Source organism: Lissotriton vulgaris, chromosome 5, assembly GCF_964263255.1.
Source record: "Lissotriton vulgaris chromosome 5, aLisVul1.2, whole genome shotgun sequence".
Lineage (NCBI taxonomy): Eukaryota > Metazoa > Chordata > Amphibia > Caudata > Salamandridae > Lissotriton > Lissotriton vulgaris.
The window spans coordinates 975,232,177-975,245,644 of NC_141693.1; the positions used below are offsets into that span (position 1 = coordinate 975,232,177).

General features: G+C 43.7%; 1 pseudogene; it reads left to right on the forward strand.

The window, feature by feature from the left end:
* Positions 1-5,779: 5,779 nt before the first annotated feature.
* On the forward strand, positions 5,780-6,201 carry LOC147711845 (ATP synthase F(0) complex subunit C2, mitochondrial pseudogene; annotated as a pseudogene).
* The last annotated feature ends 7,267 nt before the right edge of the window (positions 6,202-13,468 follow it).

The window sequence follows — 13,468 nt, forward strand, 5'->3', positions numbered from 1 at the left end:
TCACAAGGGCAGAACGACACGCTAAATCGTGGCAACATTCTCAAACTGATGGAATATATTCCCAGCCTGAAGGGGATAAGCACTAAGGACTTAATCTCTGTTGAATTCCTGCCCTCTACAAATCTGAACAGCCCGAAGGCGACCAAGACCACTTGGTCCTCTAGCAGTGTTGCAGATTCAATTGCACCAGAAACAGAGCAATTCAAGACCTAGGGCATCAAATTAGCTCCTTTACTAAAACCAGCTTACCTTTCACCTCTTCAGAGGAGGACAAGCTTAAAATCAGAGGCAAAACAGGCAAACACCCTTAGCGTTCTCAGAGGAGCCTTGGGAAGTTCGCCCAAAAAAAGAGAGAACATGCCCTGGCAGCGTCCAGAAGACAAGCCGAGGGTGTCAGCTGGCTTCGAACTTGCGCTCACAACAAGTGGGTGATGCCCAGCGCTAAAGGACTATCAGACCCGCACTCATACCACGACTAGGCCCTTGAGAGGAAGTCCACCAAACAAAAACCCACGCAGTCCCCGGGGACGGTCAAAAGCTAGTACATGGGGGGCTTCACATGAAAATCGAGTATTTACAAGAGAAATATTGTCCCGAACGATCTTCACACGTCCTGAAGAGGCTTGATGCCACCAACAAATTAGAGACGATATAAAGGGCAGGGCGCCAATCATAGGCATTTGCTCTTGGAATATAAACTGCCTAACCTCCAAAGTGGATGACCCAGACTTTTAAAAGTACATCTCTCTATTTGACATAGTAATGCTGCAAGAAACCTGGCTCACATCTACACAACACATTACAGGTTTTACTTGCTTTTCAACAGCAGCAGTCAGAACTAACAGATTTGGTCACCAGTCAGGAGGCTTGGCTACATATATCTACTACAACACTACATCCACTACAACAATATCGTCAGCAGTTCTTATGGACTCTTCCACATCCACAACCTTAACAGTAAAGATAAAACTACAGCTCGGTAACACAGAAGGAGAGATATGCCTTGTCAACGCATACGTCCACCCTAAACACAGAGTCAAAGACTCCAACATAATCTCAAACCAACTCACGGAGTATGTCTCTCAGATGGAAAAAAAGAACGTAAAGGAGACACAGCTTTGTCTCCATCTAGCTGCAGAGAGCATCTTCCACCATGGCTCAGGAACAACGGCCACGAAGCTTGTCCTTTTTGTAACACAGAGAAGGGTGACATTCTTCACATGACCTGTCTTTGCGAAGAGCTTTGGCCAGCCCGCCAACAGCTCTTAAAGGATCAGTTTAAGCATATAGGGACACGCACTAGAAGGCAAGCGGTGCTCGCCTGCCTGAATCCTGCAAACACGAAACTGAACTGCATACATGTTAAGTTCCTTGCGATGATCGAGCAAAAACTGTTAAAAAAAATTTCGACCATTGACACAGGCAATAAGTAGGCGGCCATCTGGACTCAAGGGAATATGCTGCCCTGCCTAAGAGAAATGCTCCTGGACAATCAGACTGGGTCTTTTATTGTATGGTTTTTAATGATGATTACAATGAACACACGTTTATGATCTTTTAAAACTTTTTCTGTAAAACATTTTGCACTGGTTTTAATTAACTATGCATAATAAACTTACCTTACCTTACCATTTAGAAAGTAGACCTCCCCCAGTTTTGAACTTCTTTATGGTTAGCACGCAGGAGCCTAACATTGCCATGAGGTAAGCCTGGTACACACCATGGTACTGGAGGCCAAACGACCCATATGAAAAAATATCACACCATCCGCTGGGAGGTGCACCTTAAAAAAAATAGCCGCAGGTGGTATTGGTGCAGGTTATGTGAGCAAATAATCTGCTCCGATCATGGCGGAAGGTGAAGGTGATGAGGAAGAAGAGGGTGACATCTTTACACAGAGCAGCCTTGTCCCTAGCACTGCATGAGTTCTGCCCACATTAGTAACGTGGAAATGGCACAAGACTCAGAGTTAGATGGAGACATACAATGACTCACCCGAGATGCACATTCAGCCTCCACCTTCTTCTCTCCAAAAGTCGACAGCATCAGTAGCATCAGAAAAGAAAAAATTCCAAGCTACTATTACTTCTATGTTTAGGCAGGGGGCACAGTATGAACGTAACACCCAATGGCACATTAGTAGAACAGGAAGCTAGCCAAAATGATAGGGTTGGATCTCATGCCTTTTTCTTTTGTGAAAGGAGCAGGTTTTCTATAATTTGTTGTGGCCATTTGCCTAAAATGGAAGGTGCCCAGCCAGACCTATTTTGCCAGAGTTGCTGTTCCAGCGCTCCATCACAATGTCCTGGAATTGTTTGGACAAGTTTGCAACAGAGTGCTGTTTACACTATCCACCTGATGATAGACATGTGGACAGTTTCAAACCCACTGATTACTTGTGTATCACTGCACACTGGATCTCTTTTGTGGGAATTACACTTCCGCTTACTCATAACGATGTAAAATGCAAATCGGAACTGCTTGGAGTGGAGAGGTAAGGGGGAATGAGGGGGTGGTGTCGCACAGGTGTAAATTTTACGGGTACATTTTTAGGGTTAATTTGTACAGATCGTAGATATCCTTTAACATGAAAATGACACTAACATGCATAGTTTAACTACGAAAATCGTAAAAGTATGCTTGTTAAAGGCATTTTCTTTGTAAAGGATATGTATGGTGATGGCATTCGCGTTGTAACACATGCGTGGTAAAGGCATTCGTTGCAATGGAATGCGTTGTAACGCCATACAACCCAGTAGCAGTACATATGTTGTGTGGAAAAATACAAATAAATCCACTCTCATTAATGAGTAAGGCATTATGCACTATGGAGTACACGTTGTTGGGCTAAATTATTGAAGGCATGGTAGCCATCAGGTTTGGTACGTTGCTACTCTCTGCAGTCTACAGCTGGGGCAGCTGTAGTCGGCAATTATCTTACTTTAGTTCCAATGGTCCTGCTCTTCTCCAATTGCCTTTCACATACCGTAGCTTTGATAATCATAAAACCAAGTAAGCAAAGTAGGTGAGCAGCATGCCCCTCTTCAAAAGCACTTTTGTTTTTCCCTCCAAGCAACTATTCATGCATCCTTTCATTGTTCTATATTCACCAAAGCCACCATGATTAATCCTTACTTTCTATCATCCAGTTTTTCACCAACATTTCCAATCTATATCCATCCATTCAGTATCCATCATTTCTTTCAACCATACTTTCACCCAGTCATTCTTTTATCCAATACCCACCCACGCATCCTTTCACCCACCCACGCATCCTTTTACTCATATACCAATTTCACCCATCCTTTCTTTTAACCTTCCATTCTTACTCGTATCCACCAAGCGCTTATTTTTAGCATACATTATGTGAGCTTTTGCAGAGTTACAGATAGAAGAGGCCATAAGAACTCAACCACTGCTGTAGCTGCTAAAGCAGGGGGGTTGATGATCACGAGTCATGATGATGCCCTTGTAGCTGGTGAGTATAATTGTAATTGTCAATAAGCAAGCAATGTGACTTACCACCGCCGGTCCCTGCCGCCGCTTGCCCTCCACTAACCGAATCTTCTCCTGCAGTGGAACAGGTGTCATCACTGGCGGTCTGTGCATCTAGAAAAAAACACTAAACATATTTTAGATGCCAGATACATCTACCCTTCATTTTTTTAAAGAAAATATACAACTGCAAAACATTACTACAATTCGGCTAGCAGTATCTTCTATCAAAAATGTAACTCTGGCATTTTGTTGGTTGACAATGTTGGAAAAGCCAACTATTCAAGCCAACCTAAAAAAAATCATAATGGAAGGGCAAGGCTCTAGCCTGTGATGATGACTCTGAGTCATTGAGGCTCAATGAAAGGGTAGAATAATGGTTAATAAAAGACATATGGTGTTTGTTGGCAAATTCAATGGGACTTCACACTTTCCAGCCATGCTGCACTGTCATGGAAATTGCTGGTATACTGTATAAATTAATTAAACAGGATAACACTGGGGGGAGTGGGAGGTAGTCCATGACCATGGCCACTCTCTTGGTAACTGTTAGAGCGTGAGCAAAAAAAAGAAAGCCTTCTCAACAAACGTGTGTGGAATATTATTTATAATACTAGCTTACTTGGGCCTGCAGTCTTCACAGTAGACAGTAGAGTACCACAAATCTGTTCTTAGTCTTACAGTGCTACAAGATATATATGGGAGAGGGAAAGATTACTAACAAAGCAGACAAAAACTGCAGGAAAGTACAGACAGGAGAAATCCTACTACATAAAAACATGAAATATGGGGAAAAAAGGATAATGCAGGAATAAGAATCAAACAAAATTGGATAAGGAGGTTGGAAAAACAAGAGACAGTATAAATAAAAACCAAGGCAACATTAGTAGTAGTAGTTGTGTGTAAACTTCATTCGCTTAATATCCATAAACGTCAGTGCAAATACAATACCTCAAAAGCACTTTAAAATAAACATGCAAAGAAAGTGCTTTAGGCATATGTAGCAGTAAAGAATTTCACAGATCAAAATGCTTAAAAGCACATGCATTATGGACTAACAAATAATGATCATTGAATTAAAACCAGTGCTAATAAATCAATAAAAATAAACTAAAATCCAATCAGTTGCCACTCAATACACATGATAAATACATCCTTTCCCAAGTAACTCTGAAAGCAGACACAGAAACGCTATCATATATATTATTTCCTTAGAATTCTGCAAAGTTTAGCAGAGGTGGCAATATATCTATAGACTGTACAACATACTATACAGTTCCTAGGTGCACTGTAAAGGCTCCAAAAAAATAAAATATTAAATTCTGCCTGAGCTGTATGGGAATGACATAGACATGTTTCTAAGTCTCTTTCGCAATGGACGGATGGCGTATATGATACCAGAAAATGCACCATGTTGAGATGAAAACTTATCAAATAAAACGCTTTACAGTAGGGATGAACAGTAGGAAAGGTTCTATAACACTAGTCGCCACCAACATATCATGCATTCCTACTCCATTTTTTCCACATTCCCTCTCTTCTGTCACCTCTTGCATCTGATTGACGAGTGATTTATTAATGGATAGTTTCATCCCCCTTGTAATATACTGCGGGCTATCAAAAAGGATATCTTGATGGCCAATTATAGTCAATTGATCTTTAATGTACTGCAATCACTGGATTGTACAGGCCTTGTCAAGGGCCAAACATGTCTTAATCACAGCTCTATTCAGTGCATCGTTAGGGCAATGCCAAGCGGACAACCATAACATAATTGGTGCTACCTTAACAGTGTCAGTCAGATAGCTACACCCTAATTCTTCATGACAAATAAAAGCAGGTGCACAACCCGGCAGATGTAATAACCTATGAAGACAAATATGTTTAGTAACTTGTAATAATACTGGGTCTTGCCATTCCCATATGCCAGCTCCATAAGTAGCAGCCTTAATACATATGAACTTATATATGCTTAAAACCACATCCAGAGGGGTTGACCTCCCTTTCTTAATAAACTTAAAAATAGGCAAGATATTTTGATCAAGTTGAGTGCATTTAACTCTAAAAAGGTGTTTCCACTTACATTTATTACCAAAAGGAAGTCCAAGATTTGTAAAGCTATTTACCGTTTGGGCAGCAGGACCGAGCTTAGAACTTCCAAACACCAGTTTACTTGTTTGAGGAGTACTGCTTGAATAAGAATGGTTATAAGGAGTGTACAACCAGTGAGGTGTGACCGCTCCAGAGATGCTGCTTGTGCACCTACCTCTTGCTGACCCTCAACATGTACGCTTGTGCCAAGTTTGTGTCTTCTCCCTTGTTGGTGAAAAATGGCTCCAGGCTGCTTTGTCAACCACTCTCAGCTTCTGTACCAAAAGGAACCAAAGCCAACACAGAGCAGACTCTCTTTGTGCTTCCAGTCCAGAATGAATTGGCTGTAGTTGCTCGCCGAGGGTTTCAGACCAGTGCTGTTTCAAGAAATATTGACACTGCAGCCAAGCTCATTGGCACAGGTGCTCCCACTTTAGGAGTGGCTGGATCTGGTGGCAGCATTGGCACAGTGTTTGGGAGTCTCATCATTGGATATGCCAGAAACCCCATCCCTAAAACAGCTTTTTTTGTATGCCTGCCTGGTCTTTGTTCTCTCCGAAACCATTGGGTCTCTTCTTTTTGATGGTTACCTTCTTCATCTTGTTTGCTATGTGATGAGTGTTAACACCCCTGTCCTATTTTTACATGTATGTTCAGGTGTCTGTCACTTCCTCCCATTACCCCATGTGCACTTGTAATTCCTCACTATTTACTCTCCTTTTCAGCTGCTGTGTTCAGGGCATGGCCTGAGGGAAGGTGAATTAAAAGTAGTATACAATAGTGGGCCAAGGTAAAAGTTAGAGAAATATTATAATAAATAATAGGACTCACTGGGGTTAGCAGAGCCTTTGGCAGTGGCGTTGGTGGTCAACGGCTCATCACCAGCTCCTCCTCCTCCCAGACCGGCCTCCGCGCCACCCATCTTCTCGCCCATGGGTGCTAATGTAAGAAATAAAAAAGATTTTTTAAAAATAGATTAGTGGTACAGTTAATCGCCACAAAATTATTATGACAGGCAAACACACTAACACAGTACTTTTCTAAATCAGATCGCCTATAGTACTACGATTAATACTTTCAACTATCATTGAGGTGGCCATACTGTTTGTAAAATCCCTATTCCAAATTTCCTTAACAAAAACTACATTTTGAACTAATGCATTGCAATGAATGATCTTTGATTCTATTCTTATTTCTCAGCTCTCTTGATGGACCAACTCAGCCTCCCTTTTTTACAAAACAGAGATGCATACTATGCATCACTGTGAGATTTCTTGGGACTGTACAAGCTACATAAAGAAAGCCACAGAGGACACTAACTCACTGATATCACTAATTCACTGTAGTGGCAGGAGGACAGAAGATTCTGCAATGGCTTAAATAATATCAGCGCAGGCAAGCACTGATGAGTACAATTAGGTAGGGCGGAGCACCTGCCTAGCTCAAACTGGATCCCATAATATTCCATTGAAAATGAAACTTAATTTACCTTTATTAGTGGGAGCAGCCTGCTATTTGGAAAAAGATTTTTAGCATTGTAGAACACACACACACCAAATGTTTACTCACCGAGCACCACGAACTTGACGTCTGGAAGTTTGAGTAGGTCCCGGATATCCACCCAGTAGTGCGTCAGCTGCTGGTAGGTGCACTGGACTTGGGTGACACGGCTCACACACCAGTGCATCCCGCAGTGGGTATCTGCTCTCAGGCCTGTTGCCTGCTGCCATCATAGAGGGGAGGTGGCGCTGCATTAAAAAAATAGTGCTGTCACCTCTACCTCACAAAAATTGCACTGGGCTTCGCCCCTTGGTGGCACCACTGTTCACAAGGTAGGCAGCTGGTGCTGACTGTTCGCCACTCCCCTGGTGGCCCTGCTGTGCTATGGCGCTGGGTGGTGGGAATAAAGAAAAGAAACAGGAGAAGGAAGGAAGGATGGAAGGCAGACATAGGGAAGTAAAGGGAAAAATACAAAAAGTCATGGAAAAAACATGAAACCACATGGTGCCATTTGCATGCGATATCCTGCATGAGAACGCACTTTGCACTGCGTACAATAGAGAAATATAATGTGAACGGGCGCGCCAAGCAGCTCCGCCCACTCATGGAACTGCACGTAGCGAGGCAGAGTTGTTTACCACTTCACTGAACTCCGTGTATCGCAACTCCGCAATCTCGGGCCTAGCTGTTACAATGGAATACAATGAAATGCAATATTAAATACTAATTCTGTATCTCAGAAATAGGACTATCTACAAACATAAGTAAACAGCTATTTTTAATAGCTGTTCAAAATCCAATTCAATGGTGATGTCTGGTTTGTTCTAAATATTATGAAAAAGTAACTTTTAAAAAGTTACCCTTGTCCTACCTGAAGCAACTGGTAGCAGATTCTGCATTTCGTTCTCCAACCAGTAATTAGCATTTAAATAGACATGAATGAGGTGTGAACTTGCTTCCATGAGCAAAACAGTAAGTTGACCTGAATGGGCAGAGATGACCCCTCTGAACATGACAAAATACGCAAGGAGGTGGCCTGAGAGATCCTTTTTGACATTAAAGTGCCATGTCCTGCTAGAATGCCACATCCTGCTTGACAGGTCTACTGGAGCTTTTCACATGACACTTCGGGCATGCTTCAAAGAGGCCTCCCACAGTCACAGGCATCAATCACAGTGGACACCTTTCGACATTACAGTGTCACACCCTGTTTGACAGGTTGACATGTCTGCTAGATTTATTTTTAACATTTGGGGCACACTTCAAAGGAGGAAAATAGAATGCCAAAACAATTTGTGCATATTCACTGTCCGGTTTATGGGAGCTTTCATTTGTTAGACTTTAGGCTCTGAGGTTGTTGTCGGTAAAGATATTGTACCTAACTGGATTTTGGTGTTAGATGTGGGAGGATACTGGAACTATATATCAAAAAAAGGGGGGTAAGAATCACGTCAAGATCCAAGGGCTCAGTTTACCATTCAAGAAATCTAAGAATGGAAGGTCCAGCCACAGTCAGAGCCCAGAGGGAAATTTTAAGGCAAAGATAGACTGGGCTGTTCCTGTAGACTGGAGAGTTACAGGAGGTAAAGATACGGTCACAAAAAGGGAAAAGGTAGTGCTCAGTGGAGGGCTACCCTGGGTATCCAATATGTTGGTATTAATGGCCTCACACACCCTTGCGAGTGTCATGCTTCATCATTGGCGGTTGCTCCTCGTCGGGCAGGCGGTGCAATGCCCCACGGGCTCACCTCAAAGAGGGGCTCTTTAGCGGAGATCTTTTTACCAACTGCCTTGGGTGAAGTGCGGGTGAGGGGCCAGAAAGGAATGGATAGTGTAAGTAAGTGAGTTAAGATGTGACATAAGGTACCGGAGATTAGTTTATTCTGGTGGTCCCCTGTCACAGGTAAAAACAGTGGGTAGCCTGTGATCGCTGGAAATTATGATTCCACGTAACGATCCAGGACTACAAATATTTTTTTATTATTGTGAGGTCAACATGTTTCTCGCCTTAGCCCTCTGGCTGCGATTCTTCAGGACCTAGTGGTTTACATCTATCCTCAAACAAACATGACCTAATTAAGTGTCAGTTTAAAAGGTTGTACTACCTGTATGGGACAGCTCTTGCCTAAGGAGACAAAAGAGATAATTACCATGGTTTCATTACAACAACCACCTTGTGGTGACCGTGGACACGCAGTGCTGTGATTGGTGCAGTGACATAGAGATAGTGACATACCAGTGAAACAATGGTGACCAGTATGCATTGACCATATATCAAAAGGCTACATTACACAGCACTACTAATTAAAAACAAAAAGTAAGGTTAAAGAAACTTAAAAACAGCAGCACTTAAAGGAAGTCTTCCGTCTAAAACCTATAATCAGGGTAACGTATTTACTCACCTAAGAGTCAAAAGTGTCTAGGTGTCAACAGTACCCGGTAGGTTTTACTTCAAGGGGAAAGAACCATAGGGGTTTAAGGCTAAAAGGGAGGAAGAAGCACAACAGCAAACTGTGTGAGTCACTTTTATTAATCAGCTTTATTACACAGTAGCCTATTCATATCAGAGGTGTGGGGAAAAGTAAGGTGGTCAGCTGTGACCAAGTAGCGCAATCTAATCGCTATTTGTGGTTTTATAACAGGTTTACATTCTTACAGATATATAGGGTTGCGCTTATCATTCCAACTGTTATACTGTGGTTGATAAAAATGATTAGAATGAGCATCCCCTCCTACAGCCCATGCTGGCAGTGACATATGCTCTAGTTAACTTTACAGGAGTTGGAGAGGGTACATGGTCTAGCTCCCTCTCTCCACACATCATGTTACAGCTGTCTCAGTGTCCCTTCGACCACTTTATAATGAAAACCACCGTAACAAAACCAGGGAACACGGTCCGAATAAACTTTCTCATCATTGTGCCTGTATTCCTTAAATCACCCTTTACTACGCCACCTGACCGCAAACTTGATCGTGTATATTACGATTTTAATATTAAGTGTGGGGCTTGAGGAATATCCTCGTCAGTCATTAGCGCGTTGCAGGGTTAAACGCATTGCTCGCTAGAACGCATTATCATATTGTTATTACCCGAACGGCATGGTGAGAACATTCTCACGTACCGCCGGGTTGAACGCTTTGCCATAATGTTCTCTGGCGGTCTTGGTGGGCGCGTTATGACACGCCGGTCTTTGCGTGATCAAGCGCTTGTCCGATGCCTTAATCAATCTAGAGTGTTCTAGGTAATGAGGACGTGATGCCATGTTGAAGTAAGCTGGATACCAGAACAGTCATTGTTTCGCTGCGAGGTACAATGTAAAAAGAGTTTCCTGGTAAAGCGCGGTATAGATTGTTACATCAGCGCACGGGGGGAGTCACTTACTTCTTGCTGCCTTGGTCAGCACCGTCTGCCTACCCATCCTACCGGGATCTGGATAGTCCCGAGTCCGCGGGCAGGAACCTAGATGAGTGATTTGTTGGGGGCGTAGTCGGGTTGGGCTCTACCTCGAGGTCATGTGTGAATGAGAGTTAACATGGGAGCCATCTTGGAAGGGACCCGTCCTCAGAGAACACACTGCGGTTACATGGAGGGTGGAATTATGAATAGATCACTTATTGGTTAAATCAATCCAAAAGTAAAATACCTAATGAATTATCAATGTTTCATATAACTTATACCATAAATGATCATGGGGGCAATTCATTAAAGTTAGTGTTGTGCTTATGTAATATTATGCTTATAAAGTGATAGTTGTTACAGTGCACTCCACGGAATGTCCTCGTTAAGACCCCGTCTGTCAGAGGATAGCCTATGAATCCACCTCTGTTCCTTCTGGAACAGGTTCTGTTTGGATTTGTTACTAGGTGTCTCTAAGATAAGCCATCTCAGTGAGTCAGGAGTGTGATTTAGGTCTACAAAGTGTTTGCACATCTTTGTGTTGGTTTTTTTGCAACGGAAATTGCTTCTGTGTTCCGAGATGCAAATCTTGATAGGGCGCGTGGTCATGCCCACGTATTGAAGGTCACAAGGGCATCTAAGTAGGTAGATGCAATTGGGGGTGTTGCAGTTAGTGTGGCATTGGAGTTCCCACAGGAATGTCTCTGTTAGTTGAATGGATTTAGTGATGCTGGTAAAGGGGCATACACTACAAGACCCGCAGGGGTAGTGACCTTTCACTGGTGGAAGTTGCCAGAGTGTGTTTTGTCTGTGGTTGTCTGTTTGTTTTGGCCTTGTGTGGACCAAAATGTCCTTGACATTTTTGGACCTTTTGAAGGCAAACCTGGGGGTTGCAAGGTTGAGATCTCCTGTGTTAAGGATCTGCCAGTGTCTCTTTATTATTTTCTTGATTTCTGTAGAGGCTGGAGAGAAGGTTGTAAAACAGGTTAGCAGATCCTTGTCTTGTGGAGTTGGGGTATTAATCTCCAAGAGGGCCCCTCTGTGGTTGTTCTGTGCTCGTTTTTGTGCTTTGTAGACCTCTCTTGCTGGGTAACCTCTCTCTCTCAGGTTACGAGACAGGATTTTGGATTCGTTTTTGTAATCTCTGAGGTGGGTACAATTGCGCCTAACCCGCAGGAATTGGCCAAAAGGAAGATTCAGTCTCAGAGCTCTGGGGTGGTGGCTCGTGAACAGGAGTAGACTGTTCCGGTCCGTGGGTTTACGATACATAGTGGTATCAATTCTACCCCCCTCTAGTCTGATAGTCAAGTCCAGGAATGCTATCATGGAGTTAGAGGCAGTGATGGTAAAGGTGAGATAATTGTTCAAGGTATTCAACCAGTTGAAGAACTCTAAGTAGAGGTCCTCGGTCCCTTTCCAGAGTATAAGGATGTCATCAATGAACCGCCTCCAAAGTTGGATGTTAGAATGGTAGGGGTTCATTGGGCCATTGATGTGTTTATCCTCGAAGTCAGCCATGTAAAGGCAGGCCACCGAGGGGGCAAAGGTACTACCCATAGAGGTTCCCTGGGTCTGGTGGTAATGTTGCCCTTTGAATTCGAAGAAATTTTCTGTCAAGGCAAGGGTAGCACACTCCATAATGAAGGAGGGCGGTGTGGGCGAGGTCCATGCCTCATTGTTGAGTATTTCCTCAATCACCCCGAGTGTGGCCCTCTGTGGGATGTTGGTGTAGAGGGCCTCCACATCAAGGGTGATCAAGAAATCAATTTGGACATTTTCTTGCAGATTATCAAGGAGACAGAGAACATCCTTGGTGTCTTGGACATAGGACGGGATTCTCTTCACCAGTGGTTGTAAAAAGTGATCGCAAAATTGCGAGAGAGGCTCTAATACAGAGCCTATGCCTGATACAATTGGGCGTCCAGGCACCGGGGTGGTCCCCTTGTGAATTTTGGGCAGAGTGTAGAAGTAGGGCACTCTAGTATCTTTTTTCACAAGGAACTCTGCCTCTTTCTTCGAGATCCATTCCTGGCACTCTGCGGACTCGACAATTCCTGTGATTGCGGTTTTGAGTTGTTCTGTAGGGTTGGATGGAATTGGAGTATAGTATCGTCTATCTCCTAGTTGCCTTAGACACTCTGTTTCATAATCTGTGGTGTCCATTATCACTGTAGCTCCACCCTTATCTGCCTGTTTGATAGTGATGGCTCCATCATTAGCCAGAGAGTTCAACAACTGCATATCTGTTTTGGACAGGTTCTGATGCCTCTGGACAGGTCTTAGTGTTCCAATGTCCTTCAGCACTGCCTGCTCAAACATCAGGATTTCATTTGGAACCATCCCGCTGTGTGGCGTAAAGGTAGAGGGGTTATGGAGACCTGAGTCAGTGGGGGTCTCAAGTGGTCTTCCGTCAAAGAATGACCTCAATCTGATCTTTCTGAAAAACTTCTGAATTTCGCAGTTTAGTTCGAAATTGTCTACTTTGGGAGTAGGGACGAAGCCTAGCCCTTTCTGTAGGACTTTTTCCTCAGGGTCCGTAAGTTGGCGTGATGATAGATTCACTACCAAACTTACTTTCGTCCTGTCTTGCTCCTGGTTTCCATCCCTTGGGCCTGTGCATCCTCCCACTGCACCCTCTTTTCTGGAGCGTTTCCTCGCCTGCGCCCGCGCCCTCTGCCCCAACCTCTGCCTAAAAAAGGTTGCTGGTTAATGCCATGGGGAGCAAAATGAGGGGGTATTGGGGTACAAAAGGTGTCATGGGATGTTGGAAGTGTGGAAATTGCCACATTGGCGGACCTTGATATGGGGGATGTGGATAAAGGGGTTGGCCCCGTCTAGGTCCTCTGTTCCCCTTACGGGGTCCTGGTTGCCACTCGTCACCGCTCGAGTTGCTTTCACTGTTAGAGCCTCGTCTAGAGGAGGTGGTGCTTGAGTCAGAGAGGTATCCTGTTCCTATGCCCGGGGGAACATAATCGTCCTTAAGAT